The sequence below is a fragment of the Hyla sarda genome, chromosome 9 (assembly GCF_029499605.1).
Source record: "Hyla sarda isolate aHylSar1 chromosome 9, aHylSar1.hap1, whole genome shotgun sequence".
In the NCBI taxonomy this organism is placed as follows: Eukaryota; Metazoa; Chordata; class Amphibia; order Anura; family Hylidae; genus Hyla; species Hyla sarda.
This window is the reverse complement of record NC_079197.1, coordinates 75,567,880-75,592,032: the sequence shown is the minus strand read 5'-3', so window position 1 is coordinate 75,592,032 and position 24,153 is coordinate 75,567,880.

The following is a 24,153-nucleotide window of genomic DNA, read 5'->3' as shown; positions in this document are numbered from 1 at the left end:
GAGGGGATTAGCCTGGGGGAAGTCCAAGAAGCATTGAGAACATGTGCAGGGAATTCCGCCCCAGGGTCTGATGGGTTCTCATTTGATTTTTATAAAATATTTCATGGGTCTCTGTTGCCCTGCTTGATGGAGATTATTAATGAATCCTTGGAAAGAGGGGCTATGACCCCTTCAATGTCTGAAGCAGTGATAATATTGATCCCCAAGAAGGGGGGCAACAGGGAAAAGATGGAGAATTACCGTCTTATATCACTATTGAATACGGATTACAAAATTTTTGCAAAATTATGGGCAGGAAGATTAAAAAAGGTTTTGGGTGAGATGATAGGGCAAGAACAAAGGGGTTTTATGGTAGGTAGGAATATGTTTTCCAATATACACAGGACATTCCTTAACATTCAAACACGTGGAGGGGATCCCCGCTCCATCCTGTCGTTGGACACAAACAAAGCTTTCGACAGGGTGGAGTGGGGTTTCCTCTTTGGGGTGGTGGAAAGATTTAGTTTGGGCACTTTATTCTTAAAAGCTATAAAAATGGTTTATTCAGCTCCTATAGCAAAAATTAGTATTAATGGGAAATTTACGAATACGTTTTAAAAAAAAAGAGGTTCAAGACAGGAATGTCCGTTATCACCTTTATTATTTGCACTCTTTATAGAGCCACTAGCAGCTATGGTTAGGAACACAGAAGTCTTTCAAGGGTTTGGGGTACAAGGAGATAGAGAAAGAATGTTATTATATGCCGATGATGTGCTTTTGTTTGTTAGGAATCCGGTAGAGAAAGTACAGGAAGTGATTAGGTTAGTGGAAAAATTTGGATATTTCTCAGGAATTAAAATTAATTGGCAGAAGTCCGGTCTCATGCCTTTGGATGAAGAAATTGAGGTCCCTATTGGCCCTGTAAAAGTACTAAGACTTAATGATAGTTTGGAATATCTGGGTGTTAAGATCTCTAGCGCTGTCTTGAATTTTGAGAGATTAAATTTGGACCTCTGTTGGGGAAGGTAAGGGGAAAGGTAAATACATGGAGGAAAATGAGATTGGGAATGGCAGATAGAATAGGACTGCTGAGAATGGTATTACTCCCCATGATAACACATTATTTGAGAGCTTCTCCCATATGGATTAAAAATATTTGGTTTAAAAAATTGGAAAGTATATTAAACAATCTTATATGGGGTGGAAAAAGAGTCAGGATCAAGAGTCAATATTTGTACCATCCCTTAGAGGAAGGAGGGCTGGGTCTCCCTAATTTTCAGCAATACTTCATAGCATCCCAACTAACATTGGTTATTCAAGAGCAACAAACACTATTGGATTATTTGAAAAGGGGGTGTAAGAAATATGGGTCCATATGGGAGTGGTTGGAGAGTGGGAGTTTGAAGAAGGGTGTAGAAGAGGAGAACGTAGCTAAAGATTTATTGGTACAAGTATGGGATAGTATGAAGTCAGCAACAGGGATAATGAGTAGTGTGTGTGGTGTACCCCCTTATGGGAAAATGAGAACTTCCCAGAAATAAAGAAAATTGCAGAATATGTGAATTGGGAAGATAAAGGAATTAGGTTGTTAGAGCAGGTTTGCACAAATGGGGAAATAATAGATTGGGAATGTTTGAGTGAACGCTTTAATCTAAAAAATACTAATTACTTTGGTTATGTACAGTTAAAAGACGCCTTGGGACAGCAAAAACCGAAAGGGAAATTAAAGGTAGGGTGTTATCACATTACAGAATATATTAAAAGTGCACAGGGGGGGGGGAAAGGAAAATAATGAGTACTTTATATAAAATGTTAGGTCAGAAGGGTTGGGAGGACGTAGTCAAACAGTTAGGACAGGCACTGGATATAGGTGGAATTTCAGAAGAAGAGTGGAAATTGGTGTTAAAGAATATTAGAAGAACAACGATCAATGCAAATAATAGGGTGTCTTTTTTGATGTTAGTAAATCGGGCACAGTACTCACCGCAATTTTTGTATAAAATTAATGTTAGGGAAAATGCACAATGCCCCAAGTGTGGGTTTGAGGGAAGTAATTGGTTACATATGGTATGGAATTGCACGAAGTTGCTAAAATTTTGGAGTGTAGTGTTTGAAACTATTAAAGCTAGAATAGGCATGGTATTGCTCTTTGAACCTAAGGTTGCAATTTATGGACTAGGAACAATGGGAACGAAGCATACTGATATTATACTTGGAATATTGGGAGTGACAAAGAATTTGATTCTTAGGAAATGGTTGGCCCCAGCGGTTCCATCAAGGGAAGAATGGTTAGGAGGTATAAATAAGGTTAGAACTTATGAGTTGTTGTGGTTCAAGGACAGTGAAAGAAATAAAAAAATCGAGAATAAATGGCTACCCTGGGAGAAAGGAGAAAGTAGATAGTGAAAAGGAGTAAAGAGTAAGAGAGGAGTAGGGAAAGGAAGGAAGTCAATGGATTTCGGGCAGGCTTTCTTAAGGGGAGGGAGGGAAAAGGGAGGGGGAGGGGTTTTGTTTTTTTGCTTTGTGATAATGATGTAAGCATTAATGGACTTTGTACGTATTAAATTTATAATTAAAAAAACAAAAAAAAAAAAATGCATTCGTAATTAACGAATGCATTCGTACATAACTAATGCATTCGTACATAACGAATGCATTCGTGAGTAACAAATGCATTCGTGAGTAACGAATGCGTACGTTATTTACAGACTGCATTGTTTGTTAACAAGAGTCAACATTCGTAATTATCGAATGCATATGTTAATCGCCATTCGGATCTTAACGAATATCGTCAGATTGGCATTCGTTAATACGGCATTTTCGTAAAGACCCGATATTTTATGTTTGGCACATTACGTATATCGTCAGATTAGCATTCGTTAATGGGGTGTTTTTGTAAACATCCGATATTTCATGTTCGTTTTTCGGGATCGTCCGAAAATAACGAAAATCACACTTTTTGTTATTTTAGCGATTCGTTCCGAAACGAAATGCACATGTCTATATTAGAAAGGATATTACAAGAGGAGAAGGTTTGTTACAGTTTGTCACCCCAGTAGTAAGGAGTTTACATGAGGAGAAGGTTTGTTACAGTGTGTCACCCCAGTAGTAAGGAGATTACATGAGGAGGGGGTTTGTTACAGTGTGTCATCTCAGTAGTAAGGAGATTACATGAGGAGGGGGTTTGTTACAGCGTGTCACCCCAGTAGTCAAGAGATTACAGTAGGAGGAGGTTTGTTACAGTGTGTCACCCTAGTAGTAAGAAGATTACATGATGATGGGGTTTGTTACAGTGTGTCACCCCAGTCGTAAGAATATTACATGAGGATGGGGTTTGTTACAGTGTGTCACCCCAGTAGTAAGAAGATTTCATGAGGAGGAGGTTTGTTACAGTGTGTCACCCCAGTTGTAAGAAGATTACATGAGGAGGGTTTATTTTTTACAGTGTGTCTCCCAAGTAGTAAGAAGATTACATGTGGAGGAGGTTTGTTACAGCGTGTCACCCCAGCAGTAAATTAATAACTTGAGGATGGGGTTTGTTAAAGTGTGTCAACCCAGTAGTAAGGAGATTAGATGAGTTTGTTACAGGGTGTCACAAGGATTACACAAGGAGTAGGTGTGTTACATTGTGTCACCCCAGTAGAAAGGAGATTACATGATTAGGAGGTTTGTTACAGTGTGTCACCATAGTAGTAAGGATATTTCATGGGGAGAAGGTTTGTTACAGTGTGTCACCCCAGTAGTAAGAAGATTACATTATGAGGAGGTTTGTTACAGTGTGTCACCCCAGTAGTAAGTCAATAACATGTGGAGGAGGTTTGTTACAGTGTGTCAGCCAAGTAGTATGAAGATTACATGAGGATGAGATTTGTTACAGTGTGTCACCATATTAGAAAGGATATTACATGAGGAGAAGGTTTGTTACAGTTTTTCACCCCAGTAGTAAGGAGTTTACATGAGGAGAAGGTTTGTTACAGTGTGTCACCCCAGTAGTAAGGAGATTACGTGAGGAGGGGGTTTGTTACAGTGTGTCATCTCAGTAGTAAGGAGATTATATGAGGAGGGGGTTTGTTACAGCGTGTCACCCCAGTAGTCAAGATATTACATTAGGAGGAGGTTTGTTACAGTGTGTCACCCTAGTAGTAAGAAGATTACATGATGATGGGGTTTGTTACAGTGTGTCACCCCAGTCGTAAGAATATTACAGGAGGAGGGGGTTTGTTACAGTGTGTCACCCCAGTAGTGAGTAGATTACATGATGAGGAGGTTTCTTACATTGTGTCACGCCAGTTGTAAGAAGATTACATGAGGATGGGGTTTGTTCCAGTGTGTCACCCCAGTAGTAAGAAGATTTCATGAGGAGGAGGTTTGTTACAGTGTGTCACCCTAGTAGTAAGAAGATTACATGAGGAGGGTTTATTTTTTACAGTGTGTCTCCCAAGTAGTAAGAAGATTACATGTGGAGGAGGTTTGTTACAGCGTGTCACCCCAGCAGTAAATTAATAACTTGAGGATGGGGTTTGTTAAAGTGTGTCAACCCAGTAGTAATGAGATTAGATGAGTTTGTTACAGGGTGTCACAAGGATTACACAAGGAGTAGGTGTGTTACATTGTGTCACCCCAGTAGTAAAGAGATTACATGATGAGGAGGTTTGTTACAGTGTGTCACCCCAGTAGTAAGAAAATTTCATGAGGAGGAGGTTTGTTACAGTGTGTCACCCCAGTAGTAAGGAGATTACATGAGGAGGGGGTTTGTTACAGTGTGTCATCCCAGTAGTAAGGAGATTACTTGAGGAGGAGGTTTGTTACATTTTGTTTCCCCAGTAGTAAGGAGATTACATGAGGAGGGGGTTTGTTACAGTGTGTCATCCCAGTAGTAAGGAGATTACTTGAGGAGGAGGTTTGTTACATTTTGTTTCCCCAGTAGTAAGGAGATTACATGAGGAGGGGGTTTGTTACAGTGTGTCATCCCAGTAGTAAGGAGATTACTTGAGGAGGAGATTTGTTACATTTTGTTTCCCCAGTAGTAAGGAGATTACATGAGGAGGGGGTTTGTTACAGTGTGTCCTCCCAGTAGTAAGAAGATTACTTGAGGAGGGGTTTGTTACAGTGTGTCACCCCGTAGTAAGGACATTACACGAGGAGGAGATTTGTTACATAGTGTCACCACAGTAGTAAGGATAATACATGGGGAGGAGGTTTGCTACAGTTTTTCACCCCAATAGTAAGGAGATTACATGAGGAAGAGGTTTGATACAGTGTGCCACCCCAGTAGCAAGTTCGTAACATGAGGATGGGGTTTGTTGCATTGTGTCACCCCAGTACTAAGGAGAATACATGGGGAGGTTTGTTACAGTGTGTCACCCCAGTAGTAAGATTACATAAGGAGGAGGTTTGTTACAGTGTGTCACCTTAGTATTAAGGAGATCACATGAGGAGGAGGTTTGTTATAGGGTGTCACCCCAGAAGTAAGGAGATTACACGAGTAGGGGGTTTGTTACAGTGTGTCACCCCAGTAGTAAGGAGATTACATGAGGAGGCGGTTTGTTACATTGTGTCACCCCAGTAGTAAGGAGATTACAAGAGCAGGAGGTTTGTTACAGTGTGACACCCCAGTAGTAAAGAGATTACATGGAAAGAAGGTTTATTACAGTGTGTCACCCAAGTAGTAAGTTAATAATATGAGGATGTTTTTTTTTTTTTTTTTTTTAACAGTGTGTCATCCCAGTAGTAAAGAGATTACATGAGGAGGCGGTTTGTTACATTGTGTCAACCCAGTAGTAAGGAGATTATGTGAGCAGGAGGTTTGTTACAGTGTGTCACCCCAGTAGTAAAGAGATTACATGGAAAGGTGGTTTGTTACAGTGTGTCACCCCATTAGTAAGTTAATAACATGAGGAGGAGGAGGTTTATTACAGTGTGTCACCCCAGTAGTAAGGAGATTACGTGAGGAGGTTTGTTACAGTGTTTCACCCCAGTAGTAAGGAGATTACATGAGGAGGAGGTTTGTTACAGTCTGTAACCCAAGTAGTAAGGAGATTACAAGATTAGGGGGTTTGTTACAGTGTGTCACCCCAGTAGTAAGGAGATCACATGAAGAGGAGATTTGTTACAGTGTGTCACCCCAGTAGTAAGGAGATTATATGAGGAGGTGGTTTGTTACAGTGGGTCAGCCCAGAAGTAATGAGATTACATTAGAAAGGAGGTTTGTTACTGTGTGTCACCCCAGTAGTAAGAAGATTACATGAGGAAGAGGTTTGTTACAGTATGTCACCCTAGCAATAAATTAATAACATGAGGATGGGGTTTGTTAAAGTGTGTCACCCCAGTAGTAAGGAGATTACATGAGTTCCTTACAGTTTGTCACCCAAGTAGTAAGGCGATTACATGAGAAACAGGTTTGTTACATTGTGTCCCCACAGTAGTAGGGAGAATATATGAGGAGGTGGTTTGTTACAGTGAGTCACCTCAAGTGACCTTCCTGGGCAAAGGGACCCGTACATCCACCTGGCCAACAACCGGGACTTTGATATTTTTTATTTCGCCTCCAGAGGTCCGGGGCGCCTAGCTAAACCGCCCCACCAATGTTTGCCGACTCGCCCAACGCTTTTGCAACCGCCGCCGGGGGGTCCGCGTCACCAATCCTGTGCCCAAGGACGGCACGCCCTGCCTTGATACAGGGACCCGCGCCTCCCGCCCTTATAGCGTCTCTGGTTCTCTGCATTTCAAAAGTCTACAGGCATGGAAGACCCTTCCAGAAGTCTTGCCCATGATCGTTTACCCTCCTCGCATCTCCCCCTGGCCGACAGCGCCCGCCGATGTTTGTTGAGTCGCCCGATGCTTCTGCCCCCCGCTGACGGGGTGTCCGTGTCACCGATCCTGTGCCCAAGGACGGCGCGCCCTGCCTGGGTACAGGGACCCATGCCTCCCGCCCTTATAGCCTCTCTGGTTCTCTGCATTTCAAAGGTCTACAGGCATGGAAGCCTGTCAGGGGACCGTCCTGGAGGCTTCACCCGGGAACCGCCCAGCCCTAGGTCGGGTACATGAACCAGCCCAATCCCCTTGGAAAATACAAAGGGAGAAACCAGAAGTTTCGTCCCCAGGGGAGCCCGCGCTCGGCCCTGGCGTACCCTGAGGGAGCCGCCGAGTGCGGGCTCCCCTGGGGGGCAAACCTCCTCGGCGGATCGCCCTCCGATGTATCCTTACTCGCCCGACGCTTCCGCTCCCCGCCGCCGGGGGGTCCGCATCACCGATCCTGTGCCCAAGGACGGCACGCCCTGCCTTGATACAGGGACCAGCGCCTCCCGCCCTTAAAGCCTCTCTGGTTCTCTGCATGTCAAAAGTCTACATGCATGGAAGAACCTTCCAGAAGCCTTGCCATGTTCGGTTGACCATCCTGGGCATAGGGACTCGCATCTCCCCCTGGCCGACAACCTAGACTTTGTCATTTTTAATTTCGCCTCTGGGGGAGCCGAGGCGCCTCAGCGGACCGCACACCGATGTTTGTTGACCGCTGCCGGGGTGTCTGCGTCACCGATCCTGTGCCCAAGGACGGTGTGCCCTGCCTGGGTAAAGGGACCTGCGCCTCCCACCCTTATAGCCTCTCTGGTTCTCTGCGTGTCAAAGGTCTACATGCATGGAAGCCTGTCAGGGGACTGTTTAAGAGGCTTCGCCAGGGGACCGCCCGGCACCGGGTCGGGTACATGAACCAGCCTATTCCCCCTGGAAAATACCAAGGGAGAAACCGGAAGGCTTCTGCTCCCGGATGCTGAGGGGTCCGCATCTCCGATCTTGTGCCCAAGGACGGCGCGCCCTGTCTGGGTACAGGGACCCGCCCTTATAGCCTCTCTTGTTCTCTGCGTGTCAAAAGTCTACAGGCATGGAAGATCCTTCCAGAGGCCTTGCCATGTTCGGTTGACCATCCTGGGCATAGGGACTCGCATCTCCCCCTGGCCAACAACCTTGACTTTGTAATATTTCATTTAGCCTCTGGAGGACCGAGGCGCCTCAGCGGACCGCACGCCGGTGTTTGTTGCCTCACCCGACGCTTCTGCTCCCTGCTGCCGGGATGTCCGTGTCACCGCTCCTATGCCCAAGGATGGCGCGCCCTGCCTTGGCACAGTGACCCGCGCCTCCCACCCTTATAGCCTCTCTGGTTCTCTCCGTGTCAAAGGTCTACAGGCATGGAAGCCTGTCAGGGGACTGTTTCAGAGGCTTCGCCCGGGGACTGCCCAGCCTCGGGTCGGGTACCTGAACCAGACCAATTCCCTGGAAAATACCAAGGGAGAAACCGGAAGGTTCGTTCCCAGGGGAGCCCGCGCTCGGCCCTAGCGTACCCTGAGAAAGCGGCTGAGTGCGGGCTCCCTTGGAGGGCGAACCTCCCCGGCGGACCTCCCTCCGATGTATTCTTACTCACCCGACGCTTCCGCTACTCGCCGCCGGGCAGGGGGAGGGTCCGCATCACCGATCCTGTGCCCAAGGATGGTGCCCCCTCCATGGGTGCAGGGAAACGCGCCTCCCACCCTTATAGCCTCTCTGGTTCTCTGCATGACAAAAGTCTACATGCATGGAAGAACCTTCCAGAAGCCTTGCCATGTTCGGTTGACCATCCTGGGCATAGGGACTCTCATCTCCCCCTTGCCGACAACCTGGACTTTGTAATTTTTCATTTCCCCTCTGGGGGAGCCGAGGCGCCTCAGCGGACCGCACACCGATGTTTGTTGACCGCTGCAGGGGTGTCCGCGTCACCGATCCTGTGCCCAAGGACGGTGTGCCCTGCCTGGGTAAAGGGACCTGCGCCTCCCACCCTTATAGCCTCTCTGGTTCTCTGCGTGTCAAAGGTCTACAGGCATGGAAGCCTGTCAGGGGACTGTTTAAGAGGCTTCGCCAGGGGACCGCCCGGCCCCGGGTCGGGTACATGAACCAGCCTATTCCCCCTGGAAAATACCAAGGGAGAAACCGGAAGGCTTCTGCTCCCGGACGCTGAGGGGTCCGCATCTCCGATCTTGTGCCCAAGGACGGCGCGCCCTGTCTGGGTACAGGGACCCGCTCTTATAGCCTCTCTTGTTCTCTGCGTGTCAAAAGTCTACAGGCATGGAAGATCCTTCCAGAGGCCTTGCCATGTTCGGTTGACCATCCTGGGCATAGGGACTCGCATCTCCCCCTGGCCAACAACCTTGACTTTGTAATATTTCATTTCGCCTCTGGAGGACCGAGGCGCCTCAGCGGACCGCACGCCGGTGTTTGTTGACTCACCCGACGCTTCAGCTCCCTGCTGCCGGGATGTCCGTGTCACCGCTCCTATGCCCAAGGATGGCGCGCCCTGCCTTGGTACAGTGACCCGCGCCTCCCACCCTTATAGCCTCTCTGGTTCTCTCCGTGTCAAAGGTCTACAGGCATGGAAGCCTGTCAGGGGACTGTTTCAGAGGCTTCGCCCGGGGACCGCCCAGCCTCGGGTCAGGTACCTGAACCAGACCAATTCCCTGGAAAATACCAAGGGAGAAACCGGAAGGTTCGTTCCCAGGGGAGCCCGCGCTCTGCCCTAGCGTACCCTGAGAAAGCGGCTGAGTGCGGACTCCCTTGGAGGGCGAACCTCCTCGGCGGACCTCCCTCCGATGTATTCTTACTCACCCGGCGCTTCCGCTCCTCGCCGCCGGGCAGGGGGAGGGTCCGCATCACCGATCCTGTGCCCAAGGATGGTGCCCCCTCCCTGGGTGCAGGGAAACGCGCCTCCCGCCTTTATAGCCTCTCTGGTTCTCTGCATGTCAAAAGTCTACATGCATGGAAGAACCTTCCAGAAGCCTTGCAATGTTCGGTTGACCATCCTGGGCATAGGGACTCTCATCTCCCCCTGGCCGACAACCTGGACTTTGTAATTTTTCATTTCCCCTCTGGGGGGCCTAGGCGCCTCAGGGGACCGCACGCTGATGTTTGTTGACTGCTGCCGGGGTGTCCGCGTCACCGATCCTGTGCCAAAGGACAGCGTGCCCTGCCTGGGTACAGGGACCCGCACCTCCTACCCTTATAGCCTCTCTGGTTCTCTGCATGTCAAAGGTCTACAGACATGGAAGCCTGTCAGGGGACTGTTTCAGAGGCTTCGCCCAGGGACCGCCCGGCCTTGGGTGGGGTACATGAACCAACCCATTCCCCCTGGAAAATACCAAGGGAGAAACCTGAAGGTTCAACCCCAGGGGAGCCCGTGCTGGGCCCTGGCGTACCCTGAGAGAGCGGCTGAGTACAGGCTCCCCTGGGGATGAACCTCCTCGACGGACCGGACGCTGATGTTTGCCGACTCGGCCGACGCTTCTGCTCCCCGCCGCCGGGGGTCCCCGTCACCGATCCTGTGCCAAAGGATGGCGCGCCCTGCCTAGGTACAGGGACCCGCACCTCCTGCCCTTATAGCCTCTCTTGTTCTCTGCGTGTCTACAGGCATGGAAGACCCTTTCAGAGGCCTTGCCCGTGTTCAGTTGACCATCCTGGGCATAGGGACTCGCATCTCCCCCTGGCCGACAACCTGGAATTTGTAATTTTTCATTTCGCCTCCGAAGGGCCGAGGCGCCTCAGCGGACCGCATGCCGAGGCTTTTTTGACTCGCCCGAGGCTTCTGCTCTCTGTTGCCGGGATGTCCGTGTCACCGATCCTGTGCCCAAGGACGGCGCGCCCTGCCTGGGTACAGGGACCCGCGCCTCCCGCCCTTATAGCCTCCCTGGTTCTTTACGTGTCAAAGGTCTACAGGCATGGAAGCCTGTCAGTGGACTGTTTCAGAGGCTTCGCCCGGGGACCGCCCAGCCCCGGGTCGCATACATGAACCAGCCCATTCCCCCTGGAAAATACCAAGGGAGAAACCTGAAGGTTCTTCCCCAGGGGCGCCCGCGCTCGGCCCTGGCATACCCTGAGAGAGGAGCTGATTACAGGCTCCCCTGGGGATGAACCTCCTCCGCGGACCGCCCGTCGATGTTTGCCGACTCGGCCAACGATTCTGCTCCCCAACGCTTGGGGGTCCGCATCACCGAACCTGTGCCCAAGGACGGTGCGCCCAGTCTGGGTACAGGGACCTGCGCCTCCTGCCCTTATAGCCTCTCTTGTTCTCAGGCGTGGAAGATCCTTCCAGAGGTCGTGCCATGTTCGATTGACCATCCTGGCCATAGGGGCTCACATATCCCCCTGGCCGACAACCTGGACTTTGTAATCTTTAATTTCGCCTCTGTTTTTTGACTCGCCCAAGGCTTCTGCTCTCCGCTGCCGGGATGTCCGCGTCACCGATCCTGTGCCCAAGGACGGCGCGCCCTGCCTTGGTACAGGGACCCGCGCCTCCCGCCCTTATAGCCTATCTGGTTTTCTACGTGTCAAAGGTCTACAGGCATGGAAGCCTGTCAGGGAACTGTTTCAGAAGCTTCGCCCGGGGACCGCCCGGCCCATGGTCAGGTACATGAACTAGCCCAATCCCCCTGGTAAATACCAAGGGAGAAACCAGAAAGTCCGTCCCCAGGAGAGCCAGCGCTCGGCCCTGGCCTACCTTGAGAGAGCGGCTGAGTACGGGCTCCCCTGAGAACGAAGCTCCTCAATGGACCGCCCGCCGATGTATTCTTACTCCCCCGATGCTTCTGCTCTCCACTGCCGGGGGGTCCACGTCACTGATCCTGTGCCTAAGGATGGCACGCCCTTCCTGGGTACATGGATCCGTGCCTCCCGCCCTTATAGCCTCTCTGGTTCTCTGTCTGTCAAAGGTCTACAGGCATGGAAGCCTGTCAGGGGACCGTTCCGGAGGCTTCGCCCGGGGACCGCCCAGCCCTAGGTCGTGTACGTGAACCAGCCCATTCCCCCTGGAAAATTCCAAGGGAGAAACCTGAAGGTTCATCCCCAGGGGAGCCCGCGCTCGGCCCTGGCGTACCCTGAGAGAGCAGCTGAGTACGGCTCCCCTGTTGACGAACCTCCTCGGTGGACCGCCCAACGATGTATTCTTACTCGCCCGATGCTTCCGCTCCCCGCTGCCGGGGGTCCACATCACCGATCCTGTGCCCAAGGACGGCGCACCCTGCGTGGGTACAGGGACCCACGCCTTCCGCCCTTATAACCTCTCTGGTTCTCTGTGTGTCAAAGGTCTACAGGCATGGAAGCCTGTCAGGGACTGTTCCGGAGGCTTCGCCCGGGGACCGCCCAGCCCAGGGTTGGGTACGTGAACCAGCCCATTCCCCCTGGAAAATACCAAGGGAGAAACCTGAAGGTTCGTCCCCAGGGAAGCCCGCACTCAGCCCTGGCGTACCCTGAGAAAGCGGCTGAGTACGGGCTCCCCTGGGGATGAACCTCCTTGGCAGACCGCCCGCCGATGTTTGTTGTCCGCAGCCGGGGTGTCTGCATCACCGATCCTGTGCCCAAGGACGGCGCGCCCTGCCTGGGTACAGGGACCCGCGCCTCCCGCCCTTATAGCTGCACTGGTTCTCTAAGTGTCAAAGGTCTACAGCATGGAAGCCTGTCAGTGGACTGTTTCAGAGGCTTCGCCCGGGGACCGCCCAGCCCGGGGTCGGGTACATGAACCAGTCCAATCCCCGTGAAAAATACCAAGGGAGAAACCGGAAAGTTCGTCCCCAGGGGAGCACACTCTCTGCCCTCGCGTACCCTGAGAGAGCGGCTGAGTACAGGCTCCCTTGGGGACGAAACTCCTCGGTGGACCGCACGCCGATGTATTCTTACTCGCCCGATGCTTTCGTTCCCCGCTGTCGGGGGTCCACATCACCGATCCTGTGCACAAGGACAGCGCACCCTGCGTGGGTACAGGGACCCACGCCTCCCGCCCTTATAACCTCTCTGGTTCTCTGTGTGTCAAAGGTCTACAGGCATGGAAGCCTGTCAGGGACTGTTCCGGAGGCTTCGCCCGGGGACCGCTAAGCCCAGGGTTGGGTACGTGAACCAGCCCATTCCCCCTGGAAAATACCAAGCGAGAAACCTGAAGGTTCGTCCCCAGGGAAGCCCGCACTCAGCCCTGGCGTACCCTGAGAAAGCGGCTGAGTACGGGCTCCCCTGGGGATGAACCTCCTCGGCAGACCGCCCGCCGATGTTTGTTGTCCGCTGCCGGGGTGTCTGCGTCACCGATCCTGTGCCCAAGGACGGCGCGCCCTGCCTGGGTACAGGGACCCGCGCCTCCCGCCCTTATAGCTGCACTGGTTCTCTAAGTGTCAAAGGTCTACAGGCATGGAAGCCTGTCAGGGGACTGTTTCAGAGGCTTCGCCCGGGGACCGCCCAGCCACGGGTCGGGTACATGAACCAGCCCATTCCCCCTGGAAAATACCAAGGGAGAAACCGGAAAGTTCATCCCCAGGGGAGCCCGCGCTCGGCCCTCGTGTACGCTGAGAGAGTGGCTGAGTACAGGCTCCCCTGCGGATGAACCTCCTCGGTGGACCGCACGCCGATTTATTCTTACTCGCCCGATGCTTCCGCACCCCGCTGCCGGGGTGTCCACATCACCGATCCTGTGCCCAAGGACGGCGCGCCCTGCCTGGGTGCAGGGACCCGCGCCTCCCGCCCTTATAGCCTCTCTGGTTCTTTACGTGTCAAAGGTCTACAGGCATGGAAGCCTGTCAGGGACTGTTTCAGGGGCTTCGTCCGGGGACCGCCCGGGCCAGGGTCAGGTACATTAACCAGCCCAATCCCCCTGGAAAATACCAAGGGAGAAACTGGAAAGTTCGTCCCCAGGGGAGCCCGCGCTCGGCCCTGGCGTACCCTGAGAGAGCGGCTGAGTACGGGCTACCCTGGGGACAAACCCCCTCGGCGGACAGCCCGACAATGTTTTCTTACTCGCCCGATGCTACTGCTGCCGGGCGGTCCACGTCACCAATCCTGTGCCCAAGGACGGCGTGCCCTGTCTGGGTACAGGGACCCACGCCTCCCGCCCTTATAGCCTCTCTTGTTCTCTGCATGTTTAAAGTCTACAGGCATGGAAGCCTGTCAGGGAACTGTTTCAGAGGCTTCGCCCGGGGACCGCCCAGCCCAGCGTCGGGTACATGAACCAGCCCAATCCCCCTGGAAAATACCAAGGGAGAAACCAGAAAGTCCGTCCCCAGGAGAGCCCGCGCTCGGCCCTGGTCTACCCTGAGAGAGCGGCTGAGTACGGGCTCCCCTGGGGACAAACCCCCTCGATGGACCGCCCGCCGATGTGTTCTTGCACCCCCGAAGCTTCTGCTCTCCATTGCAGGGGGGCCACGTCACTGATCCTGTGCCTAAGGACGGCGCGCCCTGTCTGGGTACATGGACCCGTGCCTCCCGCCCTTATAGCCTCTCTCGGTCTCTGCGTGTCAAAGGTCTACAGACATGGAAGCCTGTCAGGGGACCGTTACGGAGGCTTTGCCTGGGGACTGCCCAGCTCCGGGTTGGCGGGTTGGGTACATGAAACAGCTCAATCCCCCTGGAAAATAACAAGGGAGAAACTGGAAGGTTCGTCCCCAGGGGAGCTCGTGCTCGGTCCTGGCGTACCCTGAGAGAGCGGCTGAGTACTGGCTCCCCTGGTGATGGACTTCCTCGGCGGACCGCCCACCAATGTTTGCCGACTCGGGCGACGCTTCTGCTCCCCGACGCTGGGGTGTACGCATCACCGATCCTGTGCCCAATGACGGCACGCCCTGTCTGGGTACAGGGACCCGCGTCTCCCGCCCTTATAGCCTCTCTTGTTCTCTGCGTGTCAAAAGTCTACAGGCATGGAAGATCCTTCCAGGGGCCTTGCTATGTTCGGTTGACCATCCTGGGCATAGGGACTCGCATCTCCCCCTGGCCAACAACCTTGACTTTGTAATATTTCATTTCGCCTCTGGAGGACCGAGGCGCCTCAGCGGACCGCACGCCGGTGTTTGTTGACTCACCCGACGCTTCAGCTCCCTGCTGCCGGGATGTCCGTGTCACCGCTCCTATGCCCAAGGATGGCGCGCCCTGCCTTGGTACAGTGACCCGCGCCTCCCACCCTTATAGCCTCTCTGGTTCTCTCCGTGTCAAAGGTCTACAGGCATGGAAGCCTGTCAGGGGACTGTTTCAGAGGCTTCGCCCGGGGACCGCCCAGCCTCGGGTCAGGTACCTGAACCAGACCAATTCCCTGGAAAATACCAAGGGAGAAACCGGAAGGTTCGTCTCCAGGGGAGCCCGCGCTCGGCCCTGGCCTACCCTGAGAGAGCGGCTGAGTACGGGCTCCCCTGGTGATGCACCTCCTCGATGGACCAACCGCCGATGTATTCTTACTCCCCCGATGCTTCTGCTCTCCGCTGCCGGGGGGGGGGTCCAAGTCACTGATCCTGTGCCTAAGAACGGCGCGCCCTTCCTGGGTACAGGGACCCGCACCTCCCGCCCTTCTAGCCTCTCTTGTTCTCTGCGTGTCAAAGTCTACAGGCATGGAAGCCTGTCAGGAGACCGTTACGGAGGCTTTGCCCGGGGACCGCCCAGCCCAGGGTTGGAGTACGTGAACCAGCCCAATCCCTCTGGAAAATACCAAGGGAGAAACCGGAAGGTTCTTCCCCAGGGGAGCCCGCACTCCTTCCTGGCGTACCCTGTGAGAGTGCAGGCTTCCCTGGGGACGAACCTCCTCGGCAGACCGCCCTATGATGTATTCTTTAGTATGAGGAGAACCGAAAGATAGGACTTGCTTAGCCCCTGGCGCCTATTCCCCAAGTATCGATTCCAGCCGGTAGTAGTCCATAAAACAACTGGCCTTTATTGGTAAAAAAGAAGGGTGCAACACATTGGTTTCAAACCCGGGCCGGGTTCTTCATCAGGCAGTGGTTGTTACAAGAGCACATTCCCGCTCGTTTAAATATACACCTGTGGACCGGCATAGAACTGCTGCCGGATCACCGGGTCATTGCAATTAACACATTTTGGCAAAAAGTTTTTTTACACATAAGGAAATTAACAAACATGAAAAACTTAAAATATGTAAAGCAGAATTATAGATATGGTATAACACCTTTATATTGGTTAAATTAGCACTTATACCCTCGTCACTCCTAGAAGGCGCTGAGGTCTCCCTTAAAAGGTGCCCACTGCTGTTGGGCTGCGGTCAGGCTGCGAATATTAACAAGATGAGGAACTCTCCGCAGGTTGGTCCGCCAGGTTTGTGATATTCATATTAGGTATTGGAACCTTGTAACTTCTAGGAGGCGCTGAGGTCTCATGTACGAGTGCCCACTGTTGGCAGGCTGCGGACCCGTTTGTCGCCGCATGCGCTGTCCCTGAATGTTGGGGGTATTTCTTTGGAGTTACCCCGTAGCACAAGCATAGAGTGGAACACGCCGAAACTGGTATGTAGATTAGTAGTTCGGTCCAGGCCGCTGGAAACACCATTAAAGGAGAACGTAATGGTTTCTTTGTGGGAGAGGTGTGGACTATCTTGATGCAGGTAAGCGGATGGTTAGGTATCCTCTGTTTGGGAGCAAGATAATTGTATCTTGGGTATGTTCCTTGGTTATAGGGGATGGGCATGCCGGTGTGCATTTGAATATAACAATTATTAATTATTAATAATTATTTAATAATTATAGCGCTCCCAGCGTGTATTACCGGACCGAAATTGTAGTCGCCGCGGGTATGAAGCATATGACGGGTGGTCTAATTGAAGGTTATTGGTAGTAGACACTTACTATACCCTGGTTGTCTAGCTAGCTTTAGCCATTATATGGACATAAAGGATTATTGGAATTATGATAACTGATTATATAATAGTCTCGTCTATTTCATTGAGACCCCTCGGGTTCACTGTGCTCAACTTGAAGATCCAAAAGACCTTTCGTTTTTTTAGGAGTTCAAATCGGTTGGAATTGTGATCAGGAATGTGATCAATGGGAGTGATTTTTATGGGATCCGCACTCTCCGGGTGTGCAATTGCACAGTGCCTGGAGACTCCATGGAGCAGAAATTTTTTCTTTATATTTTGTCTATGTTTGTTCATCCGACAGTGCAGGGATTGGGTCGTCCTGCCTATATACTGCAGACCACACATGCAATCCAGTAGGTAGATGACATAATTCGATTGGCATGTCAGTCTGTATTTGAGTTGGAATCTTTCATCTGTTGAACGTGACTTAATCTCATTTACATTGTTTTTGATCTCCTTGCAGCATTTGCAACGGGTGGACCCACATCTGAAACTTCCTACAGGTAAGTTCATGGTCCCTTTAGTCTGTTTGTGCTGTCGTATCTGGCTGGGGGCCAGCAGGTTCTTCAGAGTGGGGGCTCTGCGGAATGTGATTTGGGGGTGCTCGGGAATTTTTCCTTTAAGGTATACGTCGCTTTGGAGGATGTGCCAGTGTGTTCTCAATATCTGCTTCATCCGAGTAGCGGCGGTGGAGAATGTGGTTATTAAGTTGGTCTTTTGTTTGTTTAACCCCTTAAGGACTCAGGGTTTTTCCGTTTTTGCACTTTCGTTTTTTCCTCCTTACCTTTTAAAAATCATAACCCTTTCAATTTTCCACCTAAAAATCCATATTATGGCTTATTTTTTGCGTCGCCAATTCTACTTTGCAGTGACATTAGTCATTTTACCCAAAAATGCACAGCGAAACGGAAAAAAAATCATTGTGCGACAAAATCGAAAAAAAAACGCCATTTTGTAACTTTTGGGGGCTTTCGTTTCTACGCAGTGCATATTTCGGTAAAAATTACACCTTATCATTATTCTGTAGGTCCATACGGTTAAAATGATACCCTACTTATATAGGTTTGATTTTGTCGCACTTCTGGAAAAAATCATAACTACATGCAGGAAAATTTATACGTTTAAAAATGTCATCTTCTGACCCCTATAACTTTTTTATTTTTCCACGTATGGGGTGGTATGAGGACTCATTTTTTGCGCCGTGATCTGAAGTTTTTATCGGTATGATTTTTGTTTTGATCGGACTTTTTGATCACTTTTTATTCATTTTTTAATGATATAAAAAGTGACCAAAATACGCTTTTTTGGACTTTGGAATTTTTTTGCGCGTACACCATTGACCGTACGGCTTGATTAATTATATATTTTTATAGTTCGGACATTTACGCACGCGGCGATACCACATATGTTTATTTTTTTTTTTTTTACACTGTTTTATTTTTTTTATGGAAAAAGGGGGGTGATTCAAACTTTTATTAGGGAAGGGGTTAAATGACCTTTATTATCATCATATTTTTTTTGCAGTGTTATAGGTCCCATAGGGATCTATAACACTGCACACACTGATCTCTAATGCTGATCACTGGCGTGTATTAACACGCCTGTGATCAGCATTATCGGCGCTTGACTGCTCCTGCCTGGATCTCAGTCATTCGGCGATCGGACACCGAGGAGGCAGGTAAGAGCCCTCCCGGTGTCCGATCAGCTGTTCGGAACGCCGCGATTTCACCACGGCGGTCCCGAACAGCCCGACTGAGCAGCCGGGTCACTTTCACTTTCACTTTAGAAGCGGCGGTCAGCTTTGACCGTCGCTTCTAAAGGGTTAATACCGCACATCGCCGCGATCGGCGATGTGTGGTATTAGCCGCGGGTCCCGGCCGTTGATTAGCGCCGGGACCGACGCGATATGATGCGGGATGAATTCCAGATTTCCAAAGGGGATGAATTCCAGATTTTCCTAGACCTCAATAGGTTTATCAGGAAGCTCACACTACAGAGATTTTTTGCCATCAAAGAAACAAATGGTACACACCAAAAACAGGAGGACAAAGATATGGAATTGAGTAATGATCTGATGATACATCAGCCAGTCAAACTACCATCAGCATTCTACCCGGTACAAACAAAAGGGCCTAGCATTGAGGTATTTCATGAACTTGTTTCCAAAGAAATGTTGAAACAAATGGAGTCAAAAAAATCTAACCTCACCGCGAAAGAAAGGACAGCAATGAGAGAACTACAGAAAAACCCAGCAATCGTAATCCGCAGTGGGGATAAAGGGGGAGGACTGGTCATCATCGACTATGACTACTACGAGAAGGAAGCAAATAGGATCCTATCGGATACAGAATACTATCTGTCCATAAAACAAGATCCCTTCCCACAGGTGGAAAGGAATTTAGGAATTTGCACCAACTCATCAAAGAAGGAGCACAGCTTAACATCCTGAATAAGGATGAAGAAAAATATCTGAGAACCAGTAATGCCAATAAACCATACTTGTGGTCGTGGCTCGAAGAGCCGTGAATGAATAACCTAAGGAGAAAACATGATTAGGATGACTTACCGACCTAACCTTGAATTCCTATGGAACCTGGAACATAAGAAGAAGTAAGGAAACAGCGGTTGAAGTGTGCCCAAAGTACCGCGACCATGGGTACGCCTATAGAGGGCAAAAGTCAGAAATAGGGTGCAACTTGATTTTATTTAGTTTACAGAGCCAGTATCTTAAATACATTTGCCATTTCCATTGAAGGGTCGGGCACATAATGGTCAACGAAAGCAGAACTCCAACAACCCAGCTTCTTGATCATGTGAGCTGGAACGTTGTGTCTAGAAGCAGCCGAGGCCGTGCCAATTCTGAATGAGTGCCCTGTGATGCCTGCAGAGTCTTTACCCAACATGGTGATGAGTGACCGGACATGTTTGATGAACTGTGATGACGTTAAAGCCTGGCCACCAAGAGGTAAAAGAGGACCGTCCGCCACTCGCCCCAACAACATGGCCAGTAAGGCCGATAGGGCAGCTACCGGGCACCAACGATGTGACGTGGGAAAGTAGCGGACGGACACTCCCCACCTGCAGGTTTTGGTGGCCAGCAGAGAGAGGGTGAAACCTGAGCCACTAGGCGACAGCTGGCCCGGGGTCAGGCCCGGTGATCTGTGCCCGAGACGCGTGAACTCACCGGGCCTGAGAAAGCCATAGAAAGCGAGGTGAATGGCCGCTTTGATGACCGTACTTAGGTGGTAACCGAAAGGGTGAGTGTCTAGCAGGGTGCACATGGCCCTGAAGAGGTCCCCGGTGACCGGTGCGCAGGAAGGTGACCTGTGAAGTGAAGAAAGGGACACACCTCTGAGAGCAGCCTTGATGGGACGTGCGGAAAGCAGTGACGGTGCATTAGGGTGCAACAAGGACCTGTGGTGCTGAAGACCCGTGAGGTGCAGCTTGATGGTATTGTGGGACAAGTGTAAGGAGGAGTGGCAAAAACCAATGAACGCTAGGGAAGAATGCACCGAGATTGTGGCAGGCAGACCTAAGTTGTTCATGAAGGTAGTGAAAGACGCCAGAGCAGAATCATAAGCCCGAATCGTGCTGGGTGCTAAGGAACCTCGGTTTAGAGCGATAGCCACTGCTGAGTAGGTGGCTAGGCCGTCAGTTGCTGGAGCGGGTGGACCGTTCGATTTGCTCCTGGTAGTACCTGAAAGAACAGCCTCAGGTTAGCTAGGGACAATGCGTCAGCTGCAACATTTAACCTGCCCTCAATATGTTCGACTGAGAAGTGGAAGTTGTGCTCGAGTGCTAGAAACACGAACTTCCTGACGAAGCGCATGATGTGGGGGGACTTAGAGCACCCTTTGTTTAGTATATCGACCATGGCCGTGTTGTCACATATGAAGCGAACAGTCGTGTTACTCCAAGACCGTCCCCACACTGCAGCGGCCGCTACAATGGGATATATCTCGAACAGTGCAGAGGTTTCTTTGAAACCGGGAATGTTGCCGATTTCTGGAGGCCAAGGACCTGCCAGCCACTGATTCTTGTGTATAGCTGCGAACCCGAGTGCAGAAGCATTGGACCGCACAATGGAGGACAGTTCTGATGCTCCAGGAGTAAAGAAAGACACCCCATTCCATTTGTCTAAAAACTGGTCCCACATAAGTAGATCTGCCATGGCTTCATTGTCAATGTGAATAGTCTGCCTCTGGCCAGAGACTGAGGGGAGAAGGTCCAGGAGCTCTCCCCTGAGGGATAATCCTCATGGCGAAAGCCATCATTCCCAGGAGGCTTTGAAGCTCGACCCTGGAGACCGTACGACACCTGGAGAGGCTGTGTAGTCGCTCCCGGATTCTGGCCAGTTTGTCCTGTAGTAGTCTCGCTTGCATGTTCCCGGTATCCAGGAGGATACCCAAGAAGACAAGCTGGGTGGAGGGACCCTCTGTTTTGTGTGAAGCGACAGGGATGCCAATCTCTTTGAATAAAGCCAGCAGTAAGGTAAGGTTACTTGGAGTATGTTTGGGGTGTTCAAGCAGCAAGAAATCGTCCAAGTAATGTATGGTGTGTTGGCAGTTGGTGACGTTTTGGAGTGCCAAGTGAAGGGCTGTGGCCAACTGATCGAATAGCCACGGGCTACTCTTTGCGCCAAAAGTGAGTTTGGTGGTGAAGTAATATTTGTTTAGCCATTTAATGCCATGCCACTGCCAGAGGTCTGGCCTAATAGGGAGTAATTTAAAAGCATCGGTTATGTCTGCTTTTGACAACCAGGTGTTCCTCCCTAACTGCAGGATGATTTGTATGGCCTGGTCAATGGATGAATACTTCATTGAGAATTCCTCTGACAGAATTAAAGCATTGATGCTGGGTATGACAGACGAATAAGGAGCGGAGAGATCGTATATTAACCTCTTTTTATTATTGAACTTTCCGGTAGCGAGCCCCAGCGGGCAGACTCTCCAAGTGCAGAAAGGAGGCGTGTCAAAAGGACCGATCATGAATCCTTTTTCCAGCTCTGACATGATCAGACTGGACACCGCCTCTGTGTCAGCAAGGGCTGACACCAAATTGTGACATTCATAAGTACACTGTGGGAGGGCGACCAAGCCTGTGTGGAATCCGTCACAGAACCCAGCCACCAACCAACTGACCCAGTTGGGATCAGGGTGACAGGCGAGGACCCCGGCCAGGACCTGCACCTGGACCACGCCTAGTCACGCCTGAGAGCCCTTCTGGGAGCAGATTGAGCTGGAGTGAGCTCTGTAACAGGTGAGACATATGTGTAGGAGTCTGCAGTTGCTGTATTGACAGGAGGAGAGATTGAAGTTGTTGCAGGCCTGCCCAGCCTGTCTAGAGCACCTGTGTTCCTCTGAGGAGCAGAGGCGTGGGAGCTGGGGCCCCTGCTGGAGCTAGACTCCCCTGGGTCGCTGCTCCTAGGACACCAGTTGGCTGAGTGGGAGGTGAGTCCGCACACAGCGCAGGACGGAGCTTTCATGCCTGCGAAGTGATCGCAATAGAGCTCCGTATCAACAACCCCCCAAGTTAGTTATATAGTTAAATTCTGCGTAAGCTGCCGCTGCTTTGGCCGAGAAGGATTTGTGGTAATCATAAAACGTAGTGCCCCCATATTTATGAGCCATCTGGATAACTCTGTGCAGATACAGGTCTAACTCGACCCTGCGGCTAGGGCTGACCGAGCAGATGACGTCCCTAAAAGAGGCCGAATGCAAGGACGAATTCGGTGACGTTCAAGGACCTGTTGAGCCTGGCGTCCTTGCTTTGAATGTCACCGCCAGCTCACCACAGGTGACAGTCTTGGTGTCCTTGATGTCTGTCGTAGCGATTAGGAGGGAGGCAAGGTTGACATCCTTGCCCTCTAGGATCTCTTTTTTTTTTTTTTTTTTTTTTAATGGGCGCCGAGATGAGATGCGCTGGGGTGATGTTGGGTGGGAGTTGTGGCGTACCTGTAGGCGTAGCCTGTGAGGTAGAAGCCATGGGAGCTGCCGTAGTGGGAGCAGATTTGCTACTCTTGGAGGTGTCCATAAGGTCCAGTCTGGCCTGGAAGCCAGCGACTGACACTAGGACGTCTGCCATCATAGTATGAAGCTGGGACAGCGAGGCGCTTGACGCCTGAGCCTGGAAAGCTTCCTGACTGCCCCTGGGGGCTTGGTCGGCAGTGAGCAGGTTATACAGTTCGCCCTTCCTGGCAGAGGCTGGGAAGGGGATGTCCCTTTGCCTTAACTCCTCCTCAAGGGTGCCGGTGGGGAAAAGAAAAATGACTGATGAATTTGCAACTAACTCAACTTCACCTAGCTACTAGACACAGGAACTGACCTGCTGCTGTCCTGAGCTGTAGGGACAACGCGACAGCCTTGGCGGCACGACCTGATACAGCTGTGAATATTATATGAGACAATTAGCGTGGTGTACTGAGTAACAACTAGAGGGTGTGGGTGGCGAAGAGAGTAATTACTGTAGTGACTATGTGTATGCCGTTTGCGCTGAAGAAGAGTCAGAAACGGCACACGCAGAGGACCCCGCTGAAGACGTGTCAGACAAAAGGTGATCCTCCGCCTAGTTTAATGACATGTTGCGCTGAATGAGTCAGGTACAACATGAGTGCCATGCCCCGACTGAAGCAGAGTTAGATCGAGAGCCGAGTGGCAGGTGTGTGTGAGGACGCGCGTGGCTGTGACGGAATGTCAGTAGCAGCGTCATGCATGACATCGGGGAGTATACCCGTGGATGTCAGAAACGTGGATCACGGGACGTGAGTTTGTGGGTTTGCACGTGTGTATGTGTATATAATATGTATTTCCCCCCCCCCTCCTTTTTTATTTTTTTATTTTATTTTATTTTTTGTACCTCGAGCTGCAAGCTGAGAGGAAAACGTTTAGAAGGCGAGAAGTGGCACCCTGGATTTTTTATGTGCTGCCCCAGGAGAGTGCATGCATGCCTTTTCCCTCTTGTTTTATAGTCTTTTACATGCCCTGTCTCCCAGGGGAGACCCCCATATGCAGCAATACCCCAAAACAAAACTCCTCCCCTTTATGTACATTATACATGTATATATCTATTTTTCCCTGGGCCCGGGGCGCATGCCCCGCCCACCGTGACCCCGGAGCCCCGCCCCTCCTGTCTCCCTGCCATGTCTAGGAGACGCCGGGAGACCGGAGAGGGGAAGGAGCGCGAGGCCCGACGGGACGGATACACCGATCGGCGCCCGTATTGGCCTCCCCTCGGTGGGTGACGCGAGGCGGTGCCGGGGGAGTGACGCCATCCGCTGGCGCCGCGAAACCCCGCCCCCCCCCCAGCCACGCCGCCGACCGGAGCCAGCGAGCGGCGTGAGGGAACGGAGCAGCGGGACCAGCACGATGACGTCTCCCCGCCTCGGGCCAGCGGCGCCACCAGGCCGAAGGAGAACCAGGTAGGGGCGGAGCCCTGTTGTTGACCGGGGAAACCCGGACTCCCGGGAGCGGCAGCAAAGCCGACGGGAGGGCCCAGGAACGTGGGGGGAGGGCGGCCCTGGTGAGGAGAGCAGTACCCTGCCCCAGAAC